Source organism: Zootoca vivipara, chromosome 8, assembly GCF_963506605.1.
Source record: "Zootoca vivipara chromosome 8, rZooViv1.1, whole genome shotgun sequence".
Lineage (NCBI taxonomy): Eukaryota > Metazoa > Chordata > Lepidosauria > Squamata > Lacertidae > Zootoca > Zootoca vivipara.
In genome coordinates, this window is record NC_083283.1 from 65104694 (window position 1) to 65131291 (window position 26598).

Genomic DNA, 26598 nt, shown 5'->3' on the forward strand with positions numbered 1-26598 from the left:
CCTATTGCATCACCCTGAAGGCTAGAAACACATATTTTTTTTAAGAGAGCTGAAAAGTGGTATGGCAGAGGCAGTGTTAACTTGGCAGTAATACACATGCACACACATTTTGTTTATTCCACGGTCATCTCTTTTGAAATGATATAAAAACCACCCTAAAGTACCCTGCCTAAACCAGATAGCGGGTTAAAACTTTATAAGGCCTATTATCTGGCTCCAGCTGTGATAATATGCTTGGCATCTGAGCTTTCAAAACTGAAATTCACGTTAACGCTTAAAAACGAGCATTTGTGCCTCTGGTTCTGCAAGAGAAAAGCAACGCCGATTCCTTGTTTCCCTCTGTTATTTTCTAATGGTTTAATCAAAGTTCCATGCCGCATCCTTTTGTCTGTGCTCGCGCACGCCTGGGAGCGCACACTTCTCCTCGCGCCGCAGCAATTTTGAAATTGAAACGTTGCACTGCTGAGAAAGTGCCATGAAAATATAACCTACTGCATTCCATGAAAATAAATAAGCAAGGCCACCCAAATTTTCAATTAGTGCTCGGGCAGAATGCAGGAAATGGCTAGAGAGCCGTCAAAGGCTGCCTTAGGCTGGGTCGTGGACACGGAACAGTGACAGGAAGGTTTGCAGCTAGGAATACAGGCTCAGTGTGAAAATGGCTCTTCTCCAAGGAAAACGGCATGCTAATAGGTTGATACCGATTTCCTGAAACATACAGCCCGGGTATTACAAGCTGGAATTTACATTCTGACAAAGGCCGTGCCTCAAAGACTTTGCCTTTCTGCTGATAGAATAACACTAAAAAGTTCAAGCTGCATTATGCGTTTTACAGCTTTAAGCTTCTTAAACATTCAAAGTACAAACCAGGCACATACTTTTTAGCCACCTGAAACAGCAACGGCCGGACAAGGCTTGTGAAAAAAATAAAGAACAATGTGTTAGATCCCAGGGTTGAACGCAGGTTTGCCGCTAGCTACCACGTATTTGGTACCACGTAACGGGAGAATGCCCTCTAAGGTGGCATCCTTCTGCTAATTAGGGCAGATGAACGATACAATACCCACAAGGGGCAGGAATCTGAGGGCAGCTTGCATCACACAGAGAAAGTTCCAGAACCTTCTTGAAACAATAGAATAGGAAAGATTAAATCAATATATTCTGTACCAAAATAAAATAAAATACAGTGGTACCTCTACTTACAAATTTAATGCGTTCCGAACACACATTTGTAAGTCGAATCCCATAGGAATGCATTGGGAGAAAAAAATTCGTAACCCTATCTAAAAATTCGTAAGTAGAAAAAATCCTATCTAAACCGCATCCAAGATGGCGGACTGAGCTCCATTTGTAAGTAGAAAAATTCGTAAGTAGAGTTATTTGTAAGTAGAGGTACCACTGTATGCAAACCATGTCAGTATTTGAGTCCTAACACGAGAAGGGGCAGGAATCTGAGGGTAGGGAGGGTGGGTGGGAATGCCTTGCAAACTTTTCTGCATCAAGGTGTGTCTGTGGGTGTTCCAGTACTGGAAGCCCAACAGGTCTGAATAAATTTCCCAGCCATGTTTTCCAGGTCATCCAAATATATTGCCCCATACACTACATGTCCGCTTCACTACCAAAGTCTTTGTCCCTTTCCAAATTTCTAATTCTGAAAAAAATAAATCCAGATTTTGCATTTGTGGTCCAAAGCACATTTAATAGATTTGTGCATATTTATGTAAGCACATACCCCCAAACATTTTTCTGATGAAAATAGGGACGTCCTATTTCATCATCATCATCATCATTTTATTTATACCCTCTCCACCTGACTCGGTTGCACCAGCCATTCTGGGCAGCTTCCAACATGTATAAAAACATAATAAAACATTAAACATTGAAAAACTTCCCTATACTGTACAGGATTGCCTTCAGATGTCTTCTCAAGATTGCATAGTTACTTATCTCCTTGGCTCGGGGGGGTCACGTAACTCCATACCCTCCCACATTTCTCCAAGGAAAATAGGGACGTCCTAAGGGAAAGCCGGACATTCCAGGATCAAATCAGAAACTGGGATGGCTTCTGTACATCTGGGACTGTCCCTGGAAAATAGGGACAATTGGAGGGTGTGTGAGCTCCTTGACTTGCAGAATTTCGGATGTTCAGGCTGCAATACATTTAAGTGAGGCCTACTTCTGAACAGTGGACTTTGAGGAAGAGGTCTGGTGCCCTTCTCAGCAAAATGAGCAGAAGGAAACCCCCTCCCCAACGCAGCACATTAAAGTGAAGTCATAAACATCCTCTAAAGAGACCCACCCACCCTCGTGAGACTATTAAGATTTTAAAATTACACGACGGTACCACTGCTTCTGAACGCACACGCCTAGGATTACATCATCACCTGCAAAATTTGGAGCATTTTGGTGAGAGGTCCTTCACTTCCTTAAGCAAGGTCCACCCGGGGTAGCAAATTTGGGGGTGCCTTCACTTTGTGGCAAATTGCCAGTTAGGCAATGTGTAAAATATACATATTTTACCTGGGCAGGGTGTGTGTGACTTTTCTGCTCCAGGCACGCTCATTTTGGAGAGAAGTATTAGTATGTGTTCATATTTCATTCATTTCATTAACAAGGCTCAGGTACCCCCTGCTCAAATATTCCAGAGTGTCATTTGAAACAGAATCGCAGCACTTAATGAAAAAGCTGACATCTTAAAGATTGCAAACGAGATCAAAGCACGCTATTTATAGCAATGATTAAAGTTCTATAAAGAGCCCTTCCACGAGGACTTGCCATGCAGCCGCATCATTACAAGAATACATTTCAAGAATCATCAGATACAAGCAATATAAAAGCAAAACAAAATACCCAAAAGTCAAAAGTGACATTTGTTTATACTGCATTATTGTAGCATTCCCCTCTGTGGCTTTTAAAAGGAGAGATAGAAATAAAGCTAGCGGAAAATGTTTTGATGAGGAGAGGGGAGGTGGGAGAAACCTAGACCTCTTTGCTGGTTTGAAAGTGATGTGTGGTACAGTGTGGTGTGTATTATCTTTGTCCTTTGTTTTGGAAACAATACTTTAAATACCACTGGCCTAATTCTTACCATATTTCTATAATGCTGTGGAAGCTTATGTGGTCTCAGAAGGACAGAACCCATGGAAGCCTCTTCTGGGGGTGCTTATTAGCTCAGCCTTTCCAGGTGTGGAGTACAGTGGTTCTGCATCTATAGGTCATGGGCTGTCGGGCCAATTCAAAACCCAATTAAGACACAAGACCTCCTTGGATTTGTGATCTGCTTTTAGGCAGCTCTGCAAGGCAACCAAGGAAATCATGCAGCAAAAATGACGATCTCTCTCTCTCTCTCTCTCTCTCTCTCTCTCTCTCTCTCTCTCTCTCCTTTTGCTACTCCAGAGCAACAGTGGTGATCAGTCTCAAGTGATAATAATAATAATAATAATAATAATAATAATAATAATAATAATAATAATTTATTATTTATACCCCGCCCATCTGGCTGGGTTTCCCCAGCCACTCTGGGCGGCTTCCAACAAAATATTGAAATACAGAAATCCATCAGACATTAAAAGCTTCCCTAAACAGGGCTGCCTTAAGATGCCTTCTAAAGTATACCAGTTTTGGTTCTCTCTGTTTTTCTTTTTTTCCTTTCTTAAATTCAGTTCTCCACATTTCTGCAGCAGTTTGCAATTAAACAAACAACCTTCATGAAAATTTGAGTATTTTAGTGTGTATTTTAACTAAAGTATATATTTTTGGAAGCAATCCCCCCTAATGTTATGCATTTTGTACGTTATTTTCACTAATATATTCATTTCAGGCACACTTTTCACTAACCTATGCATTGGTGTGTGTGTTTTTTGTGTGTGTGTTTTTTTTTTTAGAATTACATTGCAAAATTCAGATAAGGGCGAATTCAAAAGGATAGCTGCGTTTCATTTTGAGTCTTGTTTTGGAAACTGCGAATTTGGCAGGTTTGCCTTTGAAGGCAAACTGAATGAGATTTCCCCTCCCCCCATATCCCTTGGTTGGCATGGTAGGAAACTGCTAATTATTGTAGCTGAATGGACCAATTTGCCCATGAGACCTGTACGGCTGAACAAAGCACAACTTTCTTCAAGGAACAGCTACACGTGCTCATTCTAAAAATTACCAGAGTGGTTTGACAGTTCATCCTTCTTCCCGGGGAACTCTGGGAATGAAAGCTCTGTGAAGGGAATAAGGGTCGCTAAGCACCCTTAATAAGCAACAATTCGCAGGATTCTTGGGGGGGAGCCATAGTTGTTTAAAGTTTTTAGCTACTGCTTTGGGTGTATAGTGTAGGTGGGGCCTTTGGCAGGTCATGGTTGTAAACACAATTCCTTGGATATGCTCCCTCTGCTTCCAGTGGGATTTAAGGCCAAGTAAAGAAACTGAGCAAAACACAATACCATACTGAAATTTCAGACTCTCTCATCTTAATGACAACGTAACTCTAAGCCAGAGGCGGCAAACCTTCCATTTCAGAGCCTTAATCCCCCACAAGCAATTTTTTTTCTAGCCTCCTAACGCCCCACCAATTTGGGAGGTGCCAGTAAAATCAAATAAAAATAGTCACAGTGTTCATTGGGTGGAGCTCAGTGTTCTGATGTGCATGTCTTATTTTCTACTCATATTGAAATACTGCCCCTTGATGAGGCCAAGTTTAGATTCACAAAATGTTTAGGGGTGTGCATACCACTGCGTCCCCCCAGGGGGGGAAAAGCATTGCATATTTCTCTTCAGCCCTAGATTTGCCAGTGGACAAATCAGCAAATCCGATATGGCTTTATTTGCAGTTAGTATACAATTAGAGCAGATTGATGCAAGAGGTACAATTCACCTGGTATGAAGAAACACATCAGAAACCTCAATCTTTGCAATTGACCCTCAATGTGGGTTTATGTCTTTTGACAGCTGTTTTTGATTCTCTTTTCTTGTTTGCTCTGTCCACGATACCCAGAACAGATTGGAAATTTCAACCAAAAATGCTAACACAAAAATAGCATGGCTGCTTGATACAATTTGGTTTGTGGTCTTAATTCTCCAACACCCTTTCCCCGCTTTATAGGAATTTGACAGTGCCCCAGTTCTGTCCCATGGCCTAAGGTTCCATAGTTTGTGCTTTTTTGCTACTGTTTGGAAGACAGAGGATAATATTTTCCAAACGCTCTAAAATTCAGTGCAATTCTATAGATGTCAATTCAAGGAGTAAGCCCCGTTGAACTCGGTGAGATTTATTCAAGGTAAGTGAACATCGGATTGCACCATCTGAAACCAGCTTATTAAGTCCTACACAGCAGAACTTCATTCCAAATATTTTTTTAAAAAAGTATAGAAGTAAGCCATAATTAAGCTGGAATTAGGGTTTGAGGGTTTGGCTCAGAATCTCAGCCTCTGAAGGGGGCGGGGAAACCTTTGTTATTCTTCACAAAATTAAAACTGTTGTCTTTCAACAGTGCATGCTGATTTCCCCCATGTGGTGCAAGACAGACGTACTTAAATTGAGCACACAAATCACTTTTCTGTTTATAGATGCTTCTTGGATTCCCCCCCCCCCCCACACACACAAATTCAAGCATCAGAATTAATTTTCCATGTGATAAAATACGTAATGATTTAGCGCACAACTGAAAATAAGCATGAAGAAAACATAAGCATGCATCCATACATTTCCACATGTGCCTTTCTGTTTACAGACCTACATCCTTTGTATATTTTATCGCTGCAGCAATGGCATTTTTGTATGGGCCACCCCTCGCACTTGTGTAACAAGACACTGTGTTGGCAGTAAATCATTCAGAATTCACCACAGCTTACCTTATTTTCCAACCAGGAAAGAGGGTTCTTGTTTATGTTTTTTTTAAAAAAAGATCTGATAAAATATTCCTCCAGTAGTAATCAAGAAATATATATTCACAGAAATGCCCTCCCCTGCTTTAATACTCTTCTTCTTCTCTTTGGCGATCACTCGTGGCCGAGTAAGATTGTCTTCCGTAAACACAATTTTAACACTGAGTCCATAAGTGACTGTGGAGGCCGATTCTGGATCCAGCCCAGTGCCGGATTGACGTTTAAGCTAAAAAAGCTATAGTTTAGGGCCCCACTCTCTTGGCCCCCCCCAAAAAAAATATGAAAAAGAAAACCTGGATGTACATTTCCAAAATATAAGATAAAAAAGTAAAAATAAAACATACATACAGCAACAGTGTTTTGTGTTGTGTAGGCTCCTATGATGTAAGTAATGGGCCCTGCCTGCTAGCCTGCTCCCTAAAATATCACTGGTTTGCTCATTTCTATATACAGTGGTACCTTGGTTCTCAAACTTAATCCGTTCTTATTTACCATAGAGCATATATTCAACACAAAAACAGTGACAATTTGTTGTTGACAAAGGAAAGCTGGACATATAAAGGGCCCCATTACCTTCAGTAGCTTAGGGCCTCATCAAACCTAAATCCGGTTCATATTTCACCACATCTCCCCACCCCACCCCAAGTACCCTGTTTCTCATATTTTAAGGCATCCCCATAAAATAAGCCATAGCAGGATTTTTAAGCATTCAAGGAATATAAGCCATACCCCGAAAATAAGACATAGTGATAGGAGCAGCAGCAATGCTGGCCGCGGCAGGAGGAGGAGGAAAAAAATAAGACATCCCTTGAAAATAAGCCATAGTGTGTTTTTTTGAGGAAAAAATAAATATAAGACGTGTCTTATAATATGAGAAACACGGTAATTCACTAACTTGTGACCATTTGTCCATCACTGCAAACTCCCTTAGTCAGGTTGACCTTTCCCTTCATCTTGAGCCCTTACAGACAACGATGAAATCCAAGGATCAGTATACCTGAAGGAGTGTCTCCACCTCCATCGCTCTGCCCGGACACTGAGGTCCAGTGTCGAGGGCCTTCTGGCGGTTCCCTCATTGAGAGAAGCCAAGTTACAGGGAACCAGGCAGAGGGCCTTCTCGGTAGTGGCACCGGCCCTGTGGAACGCCCTCCCACCAGTTGTCAAAAAGAAAAATAACTACCAGATTTTTAGAAGACATCTGAAGGCAGCCCTGTTTAGGGAGGCTTTTAATCTTTAAGAAATTAGTGTATTCTAATATTTCTGTTGGAAGCCTCCCAGAGTGGCTGGGGAAACCCAGCCAGATGGGCGGGGTATTAATAATAATAATAATAATAATAATAATAATAATAATAATAATAATAACAATAGGGTAAGGATTATTATTATTGGGTAAGGATGGAAGGACCTGTCCGTTTCAGTTATTTTGGTTTCCTAATTTGTCTAGTCTTAAATTCTGTTCTCCACATTCCTGCAGCAATATGTAATTAAAATAATAATAATTCCTCATGGAAATCCTTCAGCATTTTCAGTGCCCATTTCTCCTAATAAACATATTTCTGCATGCGGTTTTGACTAATTGCACATTTCTGCAAACCATTTTGTAGTCTCATAGAGTTAGACGGGACCCTAAGGGTTGTCTTGTCCAACTCCCTGCAATGCAGGAATCTCACCTAAATTTACCCTAATATAATGCATTTTTGCATGCTGTTTTTATTAATATATTCACATTTATGCACAAACCCCCCATATACGATTTTTTTTTTGTAAACAATATTTAGAGAACCGCACTGTAATTTTGGATAAGTGCAAATTTCAAAGGAAGTTTGTGTTTCACTTCTTGCATTATTTTGCAACACACAAATTTCATAGATTTGGATTGAAATGTGAACTGAAGCACATTTCTCCCTCACCCCTACTCTGGAGTAGTTTGTGTGGTGAAGCAAGTGATTTGGGAGAGTGGCCCAAGAAGCAGCAGTAATTAATCAAGTTATTTTGGCACCTGAGACAGAAAATGCCACAAGGAATTCCTTCCTGCCCCAGTTAAAATCAATCAATCAAATCAAATAACATAACATAAAATAAAATAATAAAACAGTTTGCTACCCTTTCATAACAGCCAGGATTGGTCGTCTCACTTAATTGTAGGGTCAGCTTTCCTAGATGCCCCATCAGGTCACAATCTCTCGGTTATGGAAAGATGGTAAGTTCCAACATGAACTAGGGTTGCAGAACAGCTAAACTGCTAGGAAGCAAGAATCTATTCACAGATTATGATTCCGTACCAATTTGCGTGAATAGGTAAAGTTAAAGGGACCCCTGACCATTAGGTCCAGTCGTTACCGACTCTGGGGTTGCAGCGCTCATCTTGCATTATTGGCCAAGGGAGCCGGCGTACAGCTTCCAGGTCATGTGGCCAGCATGACAAAGCCGCTTCTGGTGAACCAGAGCAGCTCACGGAAACGCCGTTTACCTCCCCTATTTATCTACTTGCACTTTTGACGTGCTTTTGAACTGCTAGGTTGGCAGGAGGTGGGACCGAGCAACGGCAGCTCACCCCGTTGCGGGGATTCGGACTGCCGACCTTCTGATCGGCAAGCCCTAGGCTCTGTGGTTTAACCCACAGTGCCACCCGCATCCGTAATTTGCGTGAATACTATGGCTCATATTAGTCGTCTGCTTTTATAAAGAGTATAACAGGTCCATAACAAGAATATGGTGCTACATCTTCTGAGATTTCTACCCGACCCATTAAACCTTTGGCTCCAGCTGTGATTGGTTCAAATGAGGGTCAGTTCATCATGTATGCATTAGCTCTAGGTTCTAATGAGCTCAACAAGGTTTATTTATAATAATGCTGGCAATTCAACCATCCCTGGTTCAACTTATGAAAGGCAGTATACAGGAGAGGGAGATAAGTTTTGAATTGGACTGTACCTCTGCCATTAAAGAGAACATAGTGCAGGCAATTAATAGAATTTCATTTGTGGATGATATCTTTGAAGAACAGAGCTGATGGCCTATATTTTTTCCCCCAAAATGAGAGAAGTTATTTCAAGAAAAGAGTTCTGCATATCTTGGTCATGTGCCTCTGTTTATTCTATACAGGGGATCGAGGGCACCTGTGTTAGTTTTAAAGCTACTGCTTCTACACCATTTGATGAATACATTTTTTGGCAAACTCCAGCTGTTATTTCACATGTGTGAACTATAAAAATAGTGTAAACATTGACTTGGAAGAACCAAAAACATTTACAATAAAAGGTGACTACAGTCCAGACTACGGTCCACCACGATACTCTGCTTATACAGATCATGTGTCGGAAAATGAAAATATAACCTCCATTAAAAGCTGCAACATTGAAAAAGGTAGCTACACTGGTTGCAACAAACTTTCTAATACCTCAATGCAAGAAAGGTCTGGAATTGAAAGATGTGCCTGATGAAATAGGCCGATACATTGTCAATAGAACAAAGGCTGGAGATGATTACTTTGCCCTCCCAGGATATGGCTGCCCACCTAGGGAAGCAAGACTCCCATCTCTCTTCTTCCTTCCAAGGAATGTAGCACAACAACAGAATCTAAAAAGGGCATCAGCCCATATCTGGGTTGAAGGAACTGGAGTCAGAAGTGGAGGGCAGGACACATTGATGCTCCTGTCACTGGGAACAGACGCATCTTCCTGAACACAGCAAATGTCTGCATGCTTGCCAGTCTTGCAAGGCACAAGAGACTCATGTCAGGGATCAGATCAGCAAGAACTCACAGGGTGTCAGTGAAATTAACTATTCAAAGAAACAAAACAGCGCAGGCCTAGTGATCCCAGCAACTCATCTCAGTAGATCTTGCAGTTGCAAGGACTGTAGGTCCCCACCATTCCATAGCTCTCTTAAGTTTCCTTCTGCCTGAGTCCTTCCCAAGCAATCCAAGGCATCTTCACCTTGTCTGTCTTCGCTCCACCTTCTTCATACCTATCCAGGTTCTGGGAGACCACGGGGAGGGGAGTTGGTCACAGCAGGAGGGGGAAGCTCCCTGGATTCTTCAGCAGCCTGCCTCATCTCCCCCTCTCGTCCCACCTTCTCTCCAGCCTCTGCTTCTGCCACTACTTCTGAACTACTCTCTGCCACAGGCTCTTCCTGCTCACTAAACCTTGTTGCCTCTTCAGCTTCTGACACTTCCTCCTCCGAGTCTGCTCCTTCTTTTCTCTGTGACCACTCATCGTCATCCTACCCCCAGTGCCCTGGCTCTGAGCCTTCTTCCCCTGGGGGTTCCCTTGGGGATTCTCCAGCTGATGCCTCCCACTACTGCTCTGCATCGAACCAGTCCATGACAACTCACAAGCAAATTCACCTTGCTCTGTCTTTAACAGCTTGGCCGGTGGGCATGGCAACCCATTGGGATAACTCAGTTGCTTCTGTGCAGGTCTGCACAGCTCGCCCTGATCTTAGACTTAGACTGCTGCTTATAGCCCAGCTAGCCTTACCTTTCCTGTTCTGCAGCCTGTGCAGAGTGGCTGCTGTGACTCAATTTAGCCTGTATCTCTTCTCTGTCTCCATAGAGATTGCTTCCTAACTCTCAAGTAAGAACCTCTGTTGCAGTGATCTGGGCAGGTGCCAGACTACTCTGGAATCTAATATGAAAAGCTCTTCTTCAGCTTTTCAAATAAAGAACAATTGATGCAATCAATATTTTTTTTCCTGCTTTTTTCCAGCTGCAACTTAGTTCCGGCACCTCTCTGGTGGGTGCCATTGACATTATAAGAGAACAAGGGAGGCGTTCATGGTGAGCTTGGGCACCTCTTTTTCTAGAAAAATGGTACTGAATTTAACTATGAATAAATGGTAACAAAAGTCATGGGAAGGGCCATGTCTCAGTGGGAAAGCACCTCCTTTGCATGCAAACAGTCTTCAGCAACAGAAGCAAGAGTCTCAAAAAAGGTTAAAGTCCAGCTCTTGAGTACAGTGGTGCCTCGACTTATGAATTTAATCCGTTCCGAAGGCACTTTCGTAGGTCGAAAAATTCGTAAGTCGAAAAGCGCCATTGGAAACGCGATTTCCCATAGGAATGCATTGGAAACAGAAAAATTCGTAAGTCAAAGCAACCCCATCTAAAAATTCATAAGTCGAAGCAACCCCTATCTAAAACCGCCGTGGTTTCTGTTCGGATGTCGAGAAATTTGTAAGTGTGCGCCCATTTGCCCCACTTGAAAAATTCCGTTGTCGAGTCATTCGTAAGTTGAGGTACCACTGTATCTTGTTTAAATTTAAAGTAAGTAGTATGCATTAAGATGAACATTAGAAAGCTTGCTTATGCCAAGTCAAATTACTGGTCTACCTAAGTTAGTATTGTCTCCACAGACTGGCAGTAGCTCTTTAGAGTTTCAGACACAGGTTTCCACTACTATATCTGTTCTGATCCAAGTGACCTCAGCAAGCACTTGGAAGTTGTTGTTGGTCTGTTTTTTGGTTTTTTGATGAGGACTCTTGACTTTCAGTTACGAACAACAGTAGACAGGCAAGTTACAAAGGCCCAAATAATAACCCAGCAACAATTTTGATAGGCAGCCCACATCAGAAAACATGAATTCCCTTGTCATTACATACTACTCGAAGGTGCTACAGCAGATCCTAAATGATCTATGAGTAACAGCACCCTGAAAGAAACATTAAGTTGAAGGTCCATAACAGCTTACATACAGCTTGAAATGACTGTGCCTAGGCAATCAAATGTCTGCGGGATATAATATCGTGGCACGAGACCCTGCAGCAAACCTTAGGCAGGTACACACTGAACACTGAGAATTTGGCTACTAATCTAAAATGCAGTCTGCAACATCCAACCCATGCATGCAATATTTTATATAGTCAATAGGGTCCAGTAGCAGCCCACCTGAACTGGATCAGATCGTGTGTGTGTGTGTGTGTGTTGGCATTTCTGTACTCTGGACCCAGGGCTTTTTTTTCAGCTGGAACTCTCTGGAACTCAGTTTCCACACCTCTTAGTTAGGTGCCATTGCCATTCTAAAAGAACAAGGGAGGTGCTCATGGTGAATTCTGGTATCTCTTTTTCTAGAAAAATAGCACTGTTTGGACCAAATATAACTACTTATCCATTTTTCCTGGTTTAATTTGGCACAGAGTACCGAAATGCCAACATATTCATTTTCCTGACCATTTCATCAAAAACCTCAACGCACCTTCTCTCAAACTAATGAATTCAGGAAGCGTGGAGAATCTGAGGTGCTAGAATAAGAATACTCATGTGGTCCAAAGCCTTATCAGGGATGGTGAAGTCCTCTCTCCTTTAAAAACCCAGTGCAAGACATTAAGATGAGGGAATTCCTTTTCAAACAGCTGCCTTGTATATATGCTGTTTCTTCTGTTCAGTTCATGCTCTTAAAAAAGCCTTACTGAAAAGTCTTAAGACTTTGAAACAGATAACCACAACTAACACTGCTCAACATGACTTTTATCCGTATTTTCACATCTCACTCAAATCCCTGCATATTCAGCTGGAGTACGATACCTACTCAGTGCAGATGTTTCTGAGCCCAAAATCTTTTTGTTTATTAAATTCAGTGACCAATTACTAATTCACTTTCATCAGGATCCCAAATTGCTCTTGTTTGCTTGGTAGCAATCCTGGCTTGCTTTCATCAAGTCTGCAGGAAATACCCAGAGACCAGTAATTACAGGTCTCCACAGAAGAAACCAGAATAATTTGGAGATGTAAAATGTCAAAACATCAGAAGTAGGTGTGTGCAGAACTGCGAGAGTAAAGCTGCCTTTCGGCTTTAGAAGAATATCCGCTGGACGTTTTTTGACAGTGCTGATCCACTGTTTTCACCTTAATCCTAAACATATTTATAGAGATCCCATGGATATCAACAAGAGCTAATTCCACATAACAGCCCTGATGGTCCAAAGATGTGTATGCACACACTGTACAGCAAAGGTCCCCTGACATGTCTGTGCATGCCATATATCTAAGTACCCAGCTCCCCAATTTGTGGTTTGTGCTGTTACCTTTGACATTACCCATTACCTCCTTGGAGGTAAACCAGAATTCAACCCACCCACCTGACTAACAGGTGTTTAATACTATCATCACAACACCAAGAACCTGGTTCCTGATCTAGAAGGAAATAGTAAGAATAACAGTATTGACTTTTTTTCCCCAGCTGGAACATCCTACCATACCCTCCAACATTTCTCCAATGAAAATAGGGACGTCCTAAGGAAAGGTGGGACATTCCGGGATCAAATCAGAAACTGGGGTGGCTTTTCTAAATCAGGGACGTCCCTGGAAAATAGGAACAGTTGGAGGGTCTGCCTCCTTGCCTGCTGCCTCCCTTGGAGGTCAAAAAGTAGGGATCCTTCTCAAATAGTCTGGGCCAGATGGCCTAGCAAATGTTTGCACCACTATCATAGTTTGCCACAGTAGCTAAAAAAGTTATTAAACTTTTTAAAAAGAAGCTTTTAAAAAATCTAAATTTTAAATTTCTAGGTCATCACACTGGGGTTCTCTGAAGGTTCCAAACCTCTTCCTCAGAAGAAGTCTTCCCGGGATCCTGGCTGGGTGCTGAAGCAATGATTCTTCAAAATCAACTTCGTTGGACTGGTCATGTTGTGTGGATGCCTGATGACTCCTCTATTCTGAACTTAAAAATGGAAAGCGTAATGCTGGTGGTCAACAAAAGAGGTTTAAAGACTGTCTCAAGGCAAATATAAAAAAATGTATAAACACCAACAATTGGGAAACACTTGCCTGCGAGCGCTACAATTGGAGAACAGCCTTTACCGAAGGCTTTGACAACGCCGTCTTAGGCGCCCCCGGTGCCGTGGTGTGCCGGATCCCTCCGGCGCCCTCCCGCCCCGTTCCGGCGCCCTCCCGCCCCGTTTCCCAGCGCAGTGGGCGGGTGGGCGCCGCGCGCAGCACGGGTGCAACAGGCGCTGCTGCACGGCAAGCGGGCGGGCAGGCGCAGCTGCGCGGCGGACCGGTTGGCCAGCGGGTGGTCGCAGCTCGCGGCGCCCTCCTGGCGGGCCGGCGCCATGGTGCCCTGCGCCACCCAGCCTGCACGTTGGGCCGGCCCTGGGCTTTGAAGACACTCGAACTAAGGATGCAAGGGAGAAACATGCTGAGAGGAAGGCACACTTAGCAAATCCACACAGTGATCAACTCCCGCCCAGAAACCAATGTCCCCATTGTGGAAGGACGTGTGGATCCAGAATTGGCCTCCACAGTCACTTACGGACCCATTGTTAAAACCATGTTTATGGAAGACAATCTTACTTGGCTACAAGTGATCGCCAAAGAAGACATCAAAACAGAGTCTCGGCTTAGGATTTCCTGCTCCATTGTTTGGTTCCAAATACCTCAGGCGAGCCACCAGCTCTTTACCTGAGACACTGTTAGTTGCTCCACATTGCTTCTTAATACCGGTAGCAGTGAGGTGGAGCTACCTGTAGGAGAATCTCTCTCTCTCTCTCTCTCTCTCTCTCTCTCTCTCTCTCTCTCTCTCTCTCTCTCTCTCTCTCTCTCTCTCCTCCCCCCTCCCCTTCTAGTAAGGGAAGTAGCTTAAAGTCAGCATTTGTGTGAGCAGAGCCAGCTGCTCACATGGAGATCGGACATGTTTGCTAAATGGAACATGTATGGTCCCCTCAGGACGTCTATTTTATTGTGCATTCAAGATGATTTGCGTTTGTAACAGCACCAAGGTGTTACATACTCCACCATTTAAGTTTGTTTGTTTGTTTGTTTCTCTACCGCTATTCACAAAATCCCACCCCAGAACACCTTACAATTATACACAAAATCAAGTTGATATGCACCCTCAATGCTTTCAGGATAGACACATGACATAACTTACAATCCATGCATGTGGCTGTCCAGAAATTATACAGCAGAGTTCAAAAATAGTGAAAACACTGGACTTAGAAGCCCGGCAAGTGTCCACCAAGGGATTCTTATCATAGCTCAAGTTCATAAATTTATTGTTTTAGCCAAACTTGTATTAGGCAAATGTATTAATGAAACAATACAGAACATCCATCCATAATATAATATTATTATTACATTATTATTATTATATGAAAATCCATAATATAAAAAAGATATTGCCAAATTTCTGAGTGTTAAAAACCTTGTGCACCTCTGACAGCTCCATATTATTTTGCCTTTTGAAAATCAAGTTTGATGTAAGAGGGCAGTTACCAGAGACACCAACAAACTCAAATCCAGCTTTTTTTCAGGTTAAACCTCTGAATCTAATTGGTTTTTTCCTGGGTTTTTCCCCAGCCAGTGCATAGGGGGCCAGTCTCGTGTGTTACAAAGCTACTGTATTACTGGCACTCAAAAGAAACTAGGGTGTACCTGTTTGCTTCTGGGAACAAAGGTTTCAAAAACAATCTCTTGGTTCTCTATATAAGGGGCATGCTAACGGATAATGAGTGATCTCTTCCATCCGAGGTTGACCACAAATACAAAGTCTGTCTGCATATGTGACCGTGTTGTAGCAGACCTCCAAGACTTGGAAACACAGCTCAATAAAGGCATTTGTTAAGGAATAGGTATGGGAAAAACAAAAGATCTTGTCGTGTGTTTGCCTGTCTTCATTTTTCAGTGGTTTTCCTCGCCTCCCTCAGTTCTGCTCAGTTCTGAAGCTGTCGTCCAAAACATCTGGAAGGCACCAGATTACCAAAGGCTGGATCCTAGCATGCTCTTGCCCCCTCAAGTTAAACTACATTCTCCAAGCTCAATGTATATGTTAATGTATGCTATAAAACGTTCAGTGTAAACAGGGTAACTTTATTACTTGCCTTTAAGTGGGTATAAGAAAACATTCATTTGATACTGGACGAAGCATTGTTAAAGCTGCTGTTTCTGGTACTCTGCTAGGACATTTGAGACAATGAGTGTAATATTTTTTGGTTTTGCCAACTCCTGTTTACCAAGCACAATCCCCATGTCCTGGTCCCTGTGGCTGGTAGATCACTGCCCCCTTTTTGCCTTTGAGGATGCCTTGTATCATTTTGTTGGCGCTAGGATGGTTATTCCGATCGCTAGCAATCAACAGGGCATATCATGCTTTCTCAGAAATAAACTCCATTGTGTTCAATGGATCTTATGGCTATTATGTTCAGGATTTCAGCTACAAAGCTCTGTGTAGGCAAAGGATACATCTTTTCTCATGGAGAATTTGATCTTTGCAAATTCCTTTAGGAAATGATCAAATCTTCACCTCTCAGGCCAGATTCACCCAGATTCACCGCTCTTCTCTGAATGCTCTCGGCATTTTAAATGTAACAAAATGTGCATTTGAATATGTGTATTTTGAGAGGAAATGTTCTTTAATGTATTAAGCTCTCAGAGGTATTTTGAGAGAAAGCACAAATTTAAAAATGTGTTGAAGAAATTATTTGGATAGGAATTAGTTTGGGGAGGGGGGGAGGAAACAGATTAATGCTGATGTGAAAGTGATATGGACCAGAAACAGAAAAAAATTGTTCACCCCATAATAGACAAGGATGCATCTTTTTTCAAATGCACATGCATTGAAAGACTTTCAGTTGTACCTTGGTTGTCAAATGCCTTGGTATTCGTCTGTTTTGGCTCCTGAATGCCCCAAACCCAGAAGTGAGTGTTCCAGTTTGCAAACGTAATTTGGAAGCCGAATGTCCGGTGCAGCTTACGCAGCTTCCGATTGAGTGCAGGAAGCTCTTGCAGCCAATCAGAAACCACACTTTGGTTGTCGAATGTTTTCAGAAGTCGAATGGACTTCCAGAACGGATTCTGTTCGATAACCAAGGTATGACTGTATAGGGATGGCACAATTCTTTAACCACATTAATGCAGTAAGTCTTAAGACGAAGTCTCTTCGTTGCAGTCTAGGGATCCCCAAACTAAAGCCCGGGGGCCGGATGCTGCCCAATCGCCTACTAAATCTGGCCCGCGAATGGTCCGGGAATCAGCATGTTTTTACATGAGTAGAATGTGTCTTTTTATTTAAAATGCATCTCTGGGTTATTTGTGAGGCCTGCCTGGTGCTTTTACATGAGTAGAATGTGTCCTTTTATTTAAAATGCATCTCTGAGTTATTTGTGGGGCATAGGAATTCGTTCATATTTTTTTTCCAAAATATAGTCCAGCCCCCCACAAGGTCTGAGGGACAGTGGACCGGCCCCCTGCTGAAAAAGTTTGCTGACCCCTGCGTTTGAATCAAAGTGCAACATTCTTGGGTTAGCCAGTCCTATGTAATAATTTTTTTTTACTTTAAAAATGACAAAGAGACCTGTGATAAGCTTTCTCCATATTTAAATCAATGTAAGGTGCCAGAGAACTTTCATTGTTTTTGCTGTAAGAGACTCACTCACTTCTCCATCCTCACTCAGCCCCAGGTCAGAGAGGGTAGCTCAGCAAGCACAGGGCAAATAGAGGCCTGGCAGTTGTGGACCTCCATAGGGGATGGTCTTTGAAGATATTTGACCATGGTTCTGGTTACACAGTTTTTGCTGCAATGGGCCTAACATTAATTCTGGACATTTTTATGCACATTTTTATTCTGTTTTCAAATACTGTTAGAAAGGGAAGCCCGTAGCCCAGACAAAAATGCACAAACCATAACTAAATTGGCTGTAAACTGAGAGCCATGTTTCAGTATTATTGGCGAGAGAGGGAAAAACCCTAAATTTTTCATATTTGATTTTGTTTCCAGTTCTAGATTTCAGAGAGTTTTAATACTATAGAAATGAAATACAAGCCTTTGAACAAAGTATTATTTTAAACTCTTATACCTCAAGTTCTGCATCTTAAAATACATATTTCAAAACTGAGTATTAAAATTTGCCTTTGGTCAAGTGAACAAAAGTTCAGCCTGGAGCACATTTTTTGCAGCTAACTAATGAGGCTAAGAAGAGCCTATGAGGATAAGAATTCACTGCCATAAAGCTATTTAATTTCCCGTCCTACATCTAGAATATTGGAGCGAATGTTCACATTTAAAGAGAAGGGCAGGACGAAGGTGCAGTCAAAATATCTTACTTCATTGTTGTTAAAACTAGCCTAAAGCCACGTGCGCACCTGCTGGTAGCCACAACACAAGAAAAGGACCCCATAAGGAATTCTAAATAATGCACATAAACCAGGGTTAGTCAATTGGGTGCCATCCAGATGTTGTTGAATTCCAGCTCCCATCATCTTCCACCACTGGCTATGCTGGAAGCCACCATGTTGACTACCTTGATATAAGCCCATGCATAGATTGGTAGTGGAATCAAGAAGCAAATATGGGATTTTGGAACAAGGGTTCGGGAGCCCTAGTTATAGAGGTCATGTAAAGGTAAAGGTACTCCTGACTGTTAGGTCCAGTCGCGGACAACTATGGGGTTGCACGCTCATCTCGCTCTATAGGCCAAGGGAGCCGGCGTTTGTCCGCAAACAGCTTCCGGGTTATGTGGGCAGCATGACTAAGCCACTTCTGGCAAACCAGAGCAGCACACGGAAACGGCGTTTACCTTCCTGCCAGAGTGGTACCTATTTATCTACTTGCACTTTGACATGCTTTTGAACTGCTAGGTTGGCAGGAGCTGGGACCGAACAACAGGAGTTCACCCCCCTCTTGGGGATTCGAACTGCTGACCTTCCGAAAGGCAAGCCCTGGGTTCTGTGGTTTAGACCACAGTGCCACCCGCGTCCCTTAGAGGTCATGTACACGTTGCCAAAAAAGTGGACAAGAAAAGATTGCTTGCATATAATTTTCATATGTTAATTTATACACACATGTGTGTCAGGGAATGGTCTGAAGCAGAGGATTGGGGAATGCATTCTCAGGCAGATCAGCTTCTCTCAGAAGAGGAGCTGAAAGGGAAGATTCCCCCCCCCCATTGTCTACTGCTGTCTCAGAAGCTGTGTGAGACACAGACACAGAGCAGCTTAGACAGGAGTTACCTAGCTACGAGATAATGGCAAGAGAAACAGAAGGGAGGGGACAGATAGCAGAGATATCATTAGAGAGTTTGGGGGACTCTCCCTCCCCACAAACTAGGAGGTCTGACTGTATTGGAGAACAAAGGATGCAGCAAGGAGGAGGAACTTCCTGTTGGCGCCTAGTATGTTGTGGAAGACGGAAGAGGGATGATTTAGAGTAGCTAACTGCTCTCCTTGTGGATTTTTGCTTGCAACCTGATGCCTGAATAAAAAGGACTATAAAATATAAACTGCTCATTAATTCTTATCTGGGAAGCTACTGAAGGTAGAGGCGGACTCTCCATGCATGACAATATGCAAATGTGTGAATAAATGGGTTTATGGGGTGTTAGGGGAGGGGTAGTTCCTCTTGTGAGGGACACGGAGTGCTCCTTCTGTGGTAGTTTGTCCATCTTTGGTCACCTGCGGCTCGTAGAAGCTGTCAGCATGTGACAGCGGCCACACCCTGGGAACAGCTTTGACTGGTTGGCTAAACCAGGCGTGGGTAGCCGATGGGTCTCAAACCCTTGGTGAGTTAGGGACTTCCCCTGCATGCGAAGACAGGCTCCAGCAGATTGAGTGGACAAGACCAATAGTGGGTCCAACAGTCAAGAAGGTGGTTTCTGTACGTACTTGAGAGGGAAGTGAGATGGAGTTTGTCAACCTGGGAAGGTAGCCCATCTAGGAGTTAGCCAATGAAGTGTTGGACTACAGCTCCCAGCAAGGACAAGGAGTGATCATGGATGATGGGAACCATGGCCCCAAAACATCTGGGGAGCACCATACGGACTACCCCTGGTCAAATGAAAGCAGGAGAATAATATGAAGAAGAAGAGGACTGTGTATGCCATCTTGAACTCCTTAGAGGAAAGGTGAGATATCAATTCAATGCAATACAATATGGCAGCTTCCTATGTTCCTAAAACATATCAAGGGTTGGGGAAGGCTGATTTAGAAGAATACCTTGTTTGGTGGCTTAGACCATCAATTCTCAAATAGCGGGCTGGAATTCGAACCTTGCAGTGAAGGGAGCATGAAGGCAAGTTGTTCCTGTGCAAAGCCAATAGGTTAGATCTGAAATTCCAAAATCCTACTTAAGGCATCAAGTTCCCCTAAAACATTGATGGGGTGGGGAAAATTCGCCGCTATCCAACAGCTCACCCAATTCCACCTTTACAAGAGAAGCTGCGAGGAATATGGAAAAGCACTTATAGTCAACAAAATGCTATAGCAAAAGAGGAGTGGAGAATGATCCACATTCTGCTGCTGGCTCTCCCTTTTCAGCCACCATTTACAAACACATTGTTTCTGATAAACACGGAACACCCGTTATTCCTATTACGCTCCTTGTGGTGGGGATGGGATTGCCATTTCTTCCAGCGTCTGCTGCCAGAGGCTGTCCACGGTGAGCTAGCTTTCTATTTTTAATAACATGATTAATATAATGCTAGGAAGGTCTCTCCCATGCCAAACAGCTGGGCTATTGCTTCAGAAGCAGCTGTTTCATAGCTAGCTGAGCCTAACTTCACTAGCCACCTTGTTGAGGGTTTATTGGCGACTTGTCTTTAAACATTACCCTGATAGCAAGGTCTTGTACTTAATCATACTCAGTGCTACAAAAGCTATATGCTGCTTAAAAAAATAAAAATACACTCAAGGGAAACATTGCCAAAAGTGCTATTTGTTTCAATGCCACACATAAGGTTCCTACCAGATGTTCATATTTTATCCTGACTCGGTTTTAAAAAGGATAAAGGGAGGTGGGTGAAATGTACCAACCCCCCTTTTTTATTCAAAAAATGTCAATATCATTTAACAGTAAATGTAATACCATTACAGTATTCAATAAACATTTAACAAGACATAGAGATTTTCAGCAGGAAAATATTATAACAATGAACCTTTTAGCAGTTAAATTAGTATCCCCCCCCCCTGCACATGCACACACACACAAAACCATCTGGTGAGCAGTTTCTAATTTCTAAAAGGCTTTGGAGTGAAAACAAAAGCTATTGGGCACATTTTGAATAATGAATCATTTGCCAGTTGTTTACCCTCGTGCCAATCTTACCACACCCTTTTCTTTCTGGGCAGGCATAAATGTAATCAAGTCCATTACGAATATATTTTCTATTTTAAAAAAAACCCTAGCAAAGAGAGAAAGTGATCTGTGCAGCGCGCGCATGCACAGAAGTGATCGGCACAGCGCAGAAGCACTCTATCGGTGCTTTGCGCACGCGCAGAAGCATGCCTTCAGCGAGCGACTGATTCGGGGAGCGACCGGCTCCGCGGAACGGATTCTGGTCGCAAACCGAGGTACCAATGTATATGGAAATCATCTGTTCCTTCTGACCTTTTGCAGTACCAGTTGCAGTGCCACCCTCCCCCAGCCGGCAAGAACCAAGATAGAACTAACTCAAACAGGCAATGATCTGAATTAAAAATGGCCACAACTTTATTGATTACAGGTGTAGGTGGAATTTTTGCTCAGGCATTGGGTGTGTATCCATTTCAGCCTCCTGCTGGAGGCTGAAACCACTCCAATGACAATGAATACAGGCCTCCCCCGAGACATTGAGCTACTGAGGTGGCCATCCTAAGACCACCACTGGAAGATCTACGGCCTATCTGCTCCACGCTTGGCTTTTGAACCACGCTGGTTCAAGACAGGGCGATGCACCACCTCACTCAAAAGCTTAGAGACGAGGATTCCACCCAATGGCTTAACTGCCATATGAGGTGAATGAAAACAAACTGCCCCCAAGCAAAAAAAGAGAAAACACACCTCACACAACCCTCCAAAACTAAACCTAGCCATGGGTTACATGTGGCTTGGTGGATCAAAAGTTGTGGAGCCCTGTTCTACACCCTTCAGGCTTATGCTCTGAAGCTCATCAGTCATAGTACATGGAAATAATCTCTTGCCTCTGGCCTTTTTTCCGGCCCACTTCAGAAAATGGAGCCTAGTAGGATGTAAATCGTTGTGGTCTTAAGTGCTCCATCCAGCTGCTTTGTAAATAGAGCCGCGAGCTGCACAGTCTGAAGCCGCAGCATTAAGGAGTATAATGGATGACGATGTTTGATATCTTTCTGTAAACCATGAATTTTATTACAGTGAATTAACATGTTAATTTATGAAGAGTAAACAGAACCTTAGGCAAACCCGGCCCAGTGTATAAGTTAACGTTTCTCATGCCTAATGAGGTGAGAGTGATGAAATCAAAACAAATACCTTTGGGCTTCATTAATGTAGGAAAAATACCCCTGTGTTTAATCACAGCATGAGACATTGACAAGGCTGGTACCCCTGATGCTGCCATGCCTCATGTTAATGTAACTATCCTTTCCCCAGCAGCCTGGGTCTTACATCCTAGCAGACCACCGTGGTTTGCATTATAATAATTCAGGCAAGCATTCAGATATATGAATAAGGGCTTGTATAGTCCTGCAAATCTAAGAGGCTTCACTTTTTCATAAGGCAGGCATGGCAATTTGTCTGTGGCATGTCAGCAGGCACCAGATCAGACATGAAGGATTCACTAGACTGAAAAAGGTTTGATCCACTGGGCTCCATTGTAGAAATGACCAGAAAACACACTATCTGATTGTGATATTCTGAAATGGTGTTCTAATGGCATTGGCTGCAAAAAGATATTGGTTGATCGCTTAGTAATCCAATTACACCCTCAAAAACGACCAGTGAATGGAAGGAATTTCAACTCTAGCACTCAAGGGGAGCAAGTTGTTTTAAAAAAGAACTTGCTTTTTTAGTGGGGGAAATTTTGGAGGGTGCTCTGTTAAGAGACATCTTCCCTACTATGAACTCTGTGGACAGGTGAAAGAGTATTATTCTTTTTAATAGGAAATTCAAGTGAATGAGGGCAAACAAAGATGGAACTACTGTATACAGAGCTACTGAAGAACAATAGGGAGATAGCAGTGGGATCAGGGAGCCTGGGGTCTACAGAAAGTATTTTTTAAAAGTACAAATGGGCCAAAAAACTGCCCAGTGAGGACTTTGTTAGGATCTCTAGTGAGCTCTCTCAAAATCCTATGCCCAATAGTTTTATAATTTTATAATTTCTTCACTATTAGGCAGGCCCATAACAACTTTCCACGGTCAATTCCTATGCCACATAAAAAAGGTCTGCATACAGGAAGTGCATGGATCGAGCCGTCTGCAAACAGGAAATGTATGTGATGGACAGATGACACAGCTGCTGCCCATGCTTGAAGCTGGTGGTGCTGGCATAGTAAGAAACTCTGCAAATCTGCCTATCTCAAGTGGTTTGTATCTATAGAAGTTGCCAGCCTAGCATGGGACCTGATAAGCAGGAAGTGGTTTCCACACCATGGCAACATACCAGCTGGCCTAAATGGACATTGATCAGGAATGTAGTGTCCTTCAACACCTTTTCCCTTTAAAACAACATCATGGGGATAACTCTGATCAAAGGTTGCTTCTGGGCAGGAAACCCCCCCCCCCATTCCCAATCACATAGATTTGCAGAGGAGGAAATGGAGGCCAGTCACACTTCCAGTGCTCAATTGATGCCTATTTGTGGGGAAGGGTGGTGGGTCAGTCGTATGGCATTGGCTTTCCATATAGAGGGTCCCAGGTTCAACCTCTATCATCTCCTGATAGGGCTGGGAGAGAACCTTGTTTGAAATGCTGCAGAAGCACTGCCAGTTACTGTAGACAGTACAGATGGACCAATGGTCCGAGTTGGTAGAAGGCAGCTTCCTTTATTCCTAGTGTCGTCTTTAGGAACCAGTCACATGTCAACACACAGTGTGTGTCCAGTATGCAGCCGGTCCCTGGTGATGTGGAACCAAGACCGATGCTGGTGCAACATCTTAGTCTTATGCATTTGAAGACTTGTGATGTTTTTTCGAAATGATGAATGATATTCTGTTGGGGGGAAAGATCCCAAATACATGGAAAGAGGCATATATAACATTGATCCCAAAGCCGGATACGGATGGCCGGATACGGATGGCTTAGAAGTCAAAAATTATAGACCAATCTCATTATTGAATAATGATTACAAACTTTTTGCAGATATAATGTCCAAGAGATTGAAAGAAGTTTTAAATCAAATAATACATAAGGATCAGGCTGGTTTTCTTCCTGGTAGACAGTTAAAGGATAATGTAAGACACATAATAGATGTAATAGAATATCTGGAGACCAAGATAGATAAACCAGCTGTCTTGATGTTTGTAGATGCTGAGAAAGCTTTTGACAATATATCTTGGCAATTCATGAAGAGGAATTTGGAATCAATGGTTGGGAAGAATACATTCGTGAATGGGATCGAGGCGATTTATTCAGAGCAAAAGGCAAGATTGATAATTAATAACACCCTAACAGAATATTTTGAAATCACAAAAGGAACTAGACAGGGCTGCCCTTTATCACCGTTATTGTTCATCATGGTCCTGGAAATATTATTGATCAGATTAAGAGACCTATCTACAATTAGAGGTATTAAGGTAGGTGCAAAGCAATTTAAAGTGAAAGCCTTCGCAGATGATTTAGTTTTAACATTGGAAAATCCAAAGGAAAGTGTTGCAGAAGCTATAGAAGTAATGGAGAAATTTGGCCAATTGGCAGGATTCAAATTAAATAGACAAAAAACCAAGGTTATGGCAATGAATATGACGAAAGAAGAAAAACAGGAATTACAGTTAAAACATGGACTCGACGTGGCTAAAAAGGTAAAATATCTGGGAATATGGATGACAGCAAAGAATATTAATCTTTATAGTGATAATTACGAACAAGTATGGAAGGAAATAAAGAAAGACCTGGAAAGATGGACTAATATGAAAATGTCATTCTTAGGAAGAATCACAACAATAAAGATGAATGTATTACCTAAGATGTTATTCCTATTTCAAACTATACCTGTGGTTAAAGGTACGAGGCAATTCCAAGAGTGGCAAAAGATTTTATCAAGATTTGTCTGGCAGGGGAAAAAACCTAGAATAAAACATAAAATTTTGGTAGATAAGAAAGAAAGAGGTGGATTCGCCCTGCCAGACTTGAGACTTTATTATGAAGCGTCCTGTATCTGTTGGATAAAAGAATGGATAACTCTAGAGAATACGGACTTGTTAGATTTGGAAGGTTTTAACAATAGATTTGGATGGCATGCATATTTATGTTATGACAAAAAGAAATCACATACCGGGTTTACGAATCATGTGATAAGAAGATCTCTGTACGAGGTGTGGGAAAGAAATAAAAGGCTGTTAGAGACTAAAACACCCTGGTGGGTCTCACCAGCAGAGGTATTAACAGTTAAGAAAGTAAATATGGAGAAGAGGCGGGCCACGTATGAGGAAATCTTGACGAAAACTGAAAAAGGATGGAGTTTAAAACCTTTTGAGGACATTAAAGGAGTGTTAACAGGATGGATAGAATACCATCAAATAAATGATGTGCTTAAAGAAGATAGAAAAATAGGTTTTGAGGATAAAAGATCCAAATTTCAAATAGAAGTGCTAGAAGGCAAAACAAAGCTGTTGGCAAAGATGTATGATTTGTTGTTGGAGTGGTATACAAAAGATGAGTTGACAAAAGAAGTGATGATTAAATGGGCAAAAGATTTGGGGCATAATATTGAATATGATGCGTGGTTGAAATTATGGAATCAAACTTTAAGATTTACAGCATGTACTGCCTTGAAAGAAAATGTATATAAGATGATGTACAGATGGTATTTAACTCCAGTTAAATTAGCTAAAATGTATAGAATGAGTGATAAAAGTTGCTGGAAATGTAAAGAGAAAGATGGTGAATTTTATCATATGTGGTGGACATGCGAAAAAGTTAAAAGATTTTGGGAAAGTTTATATAACGAATTGAAAAAGATGTTTAGATATACTTTTCCAAAAAAACCAGAAGCATTTTTGTTAGGAATAATAGGAGGAGAGATTAGAAAAGAAGATCAAACACTGTTTATGTATGCAACAACCGCGGCTAGGACTTTGTTAGCCCAAAAATGGAAATTACAGGAATTACCTACAATTGTGGAGTGGCAGATAAAAATGATGTACTATGCTGAACTTGCTAGATTGACATGCAAGATTCGTGACCAGGGGGAGACAAGGTTTCAAAAGGACTGGAGTAAATATGTGGACTATATGGAGAAAAACTGTAGATCATTAAAAACTCTCGCAGGATTAAAATAAACCTTACGAGGGGCTTCCGGTTGACCACGCCATCTTGCTCAGACGGGGGTCCGCACAGCGGAGCGGACCTCGGCGCTTCAGAGGTGGAGGGAATCGTTCCAGCGAAACGAAACCTCCTTAAAAGCCCCAAATCGTGCTTTTTGGGGACAGATTTTGCCTGGCGGCGCCAAAAGCGGGCTCTCTCCTCCCCGGATCGGCTTTGTTTAAGCCCCCGAGAGCGAGGAGGTGAACCGCGGCGGACAGGCTGACATTGCTGCTCTGAGAGTGCGAAGCTGCGAGTCTGGGAAGTGGAGGTGGCCAATTCTTCAAAGAACATTCAGCAAATGAATAGACTGTGAGTAATTTGGATTCTTTGGAATGTAAATTAAGGCAACAATTTGGACCTGGGAGAGAGGGGAAAAGAGGAAGCCACCCCCCCCCACGGTAACATAAGAGACAGTAAACAGAAACCCGAAGCCGTAAACAGAAGATTTTAACTTAAAAGGATTCCTCAAAGGCATCAAAGAGAATCTCCCCTAAATGCAGGGTAAAAGGGGAGAGAGACTGTTGTGATTGCCCTGCAGAAA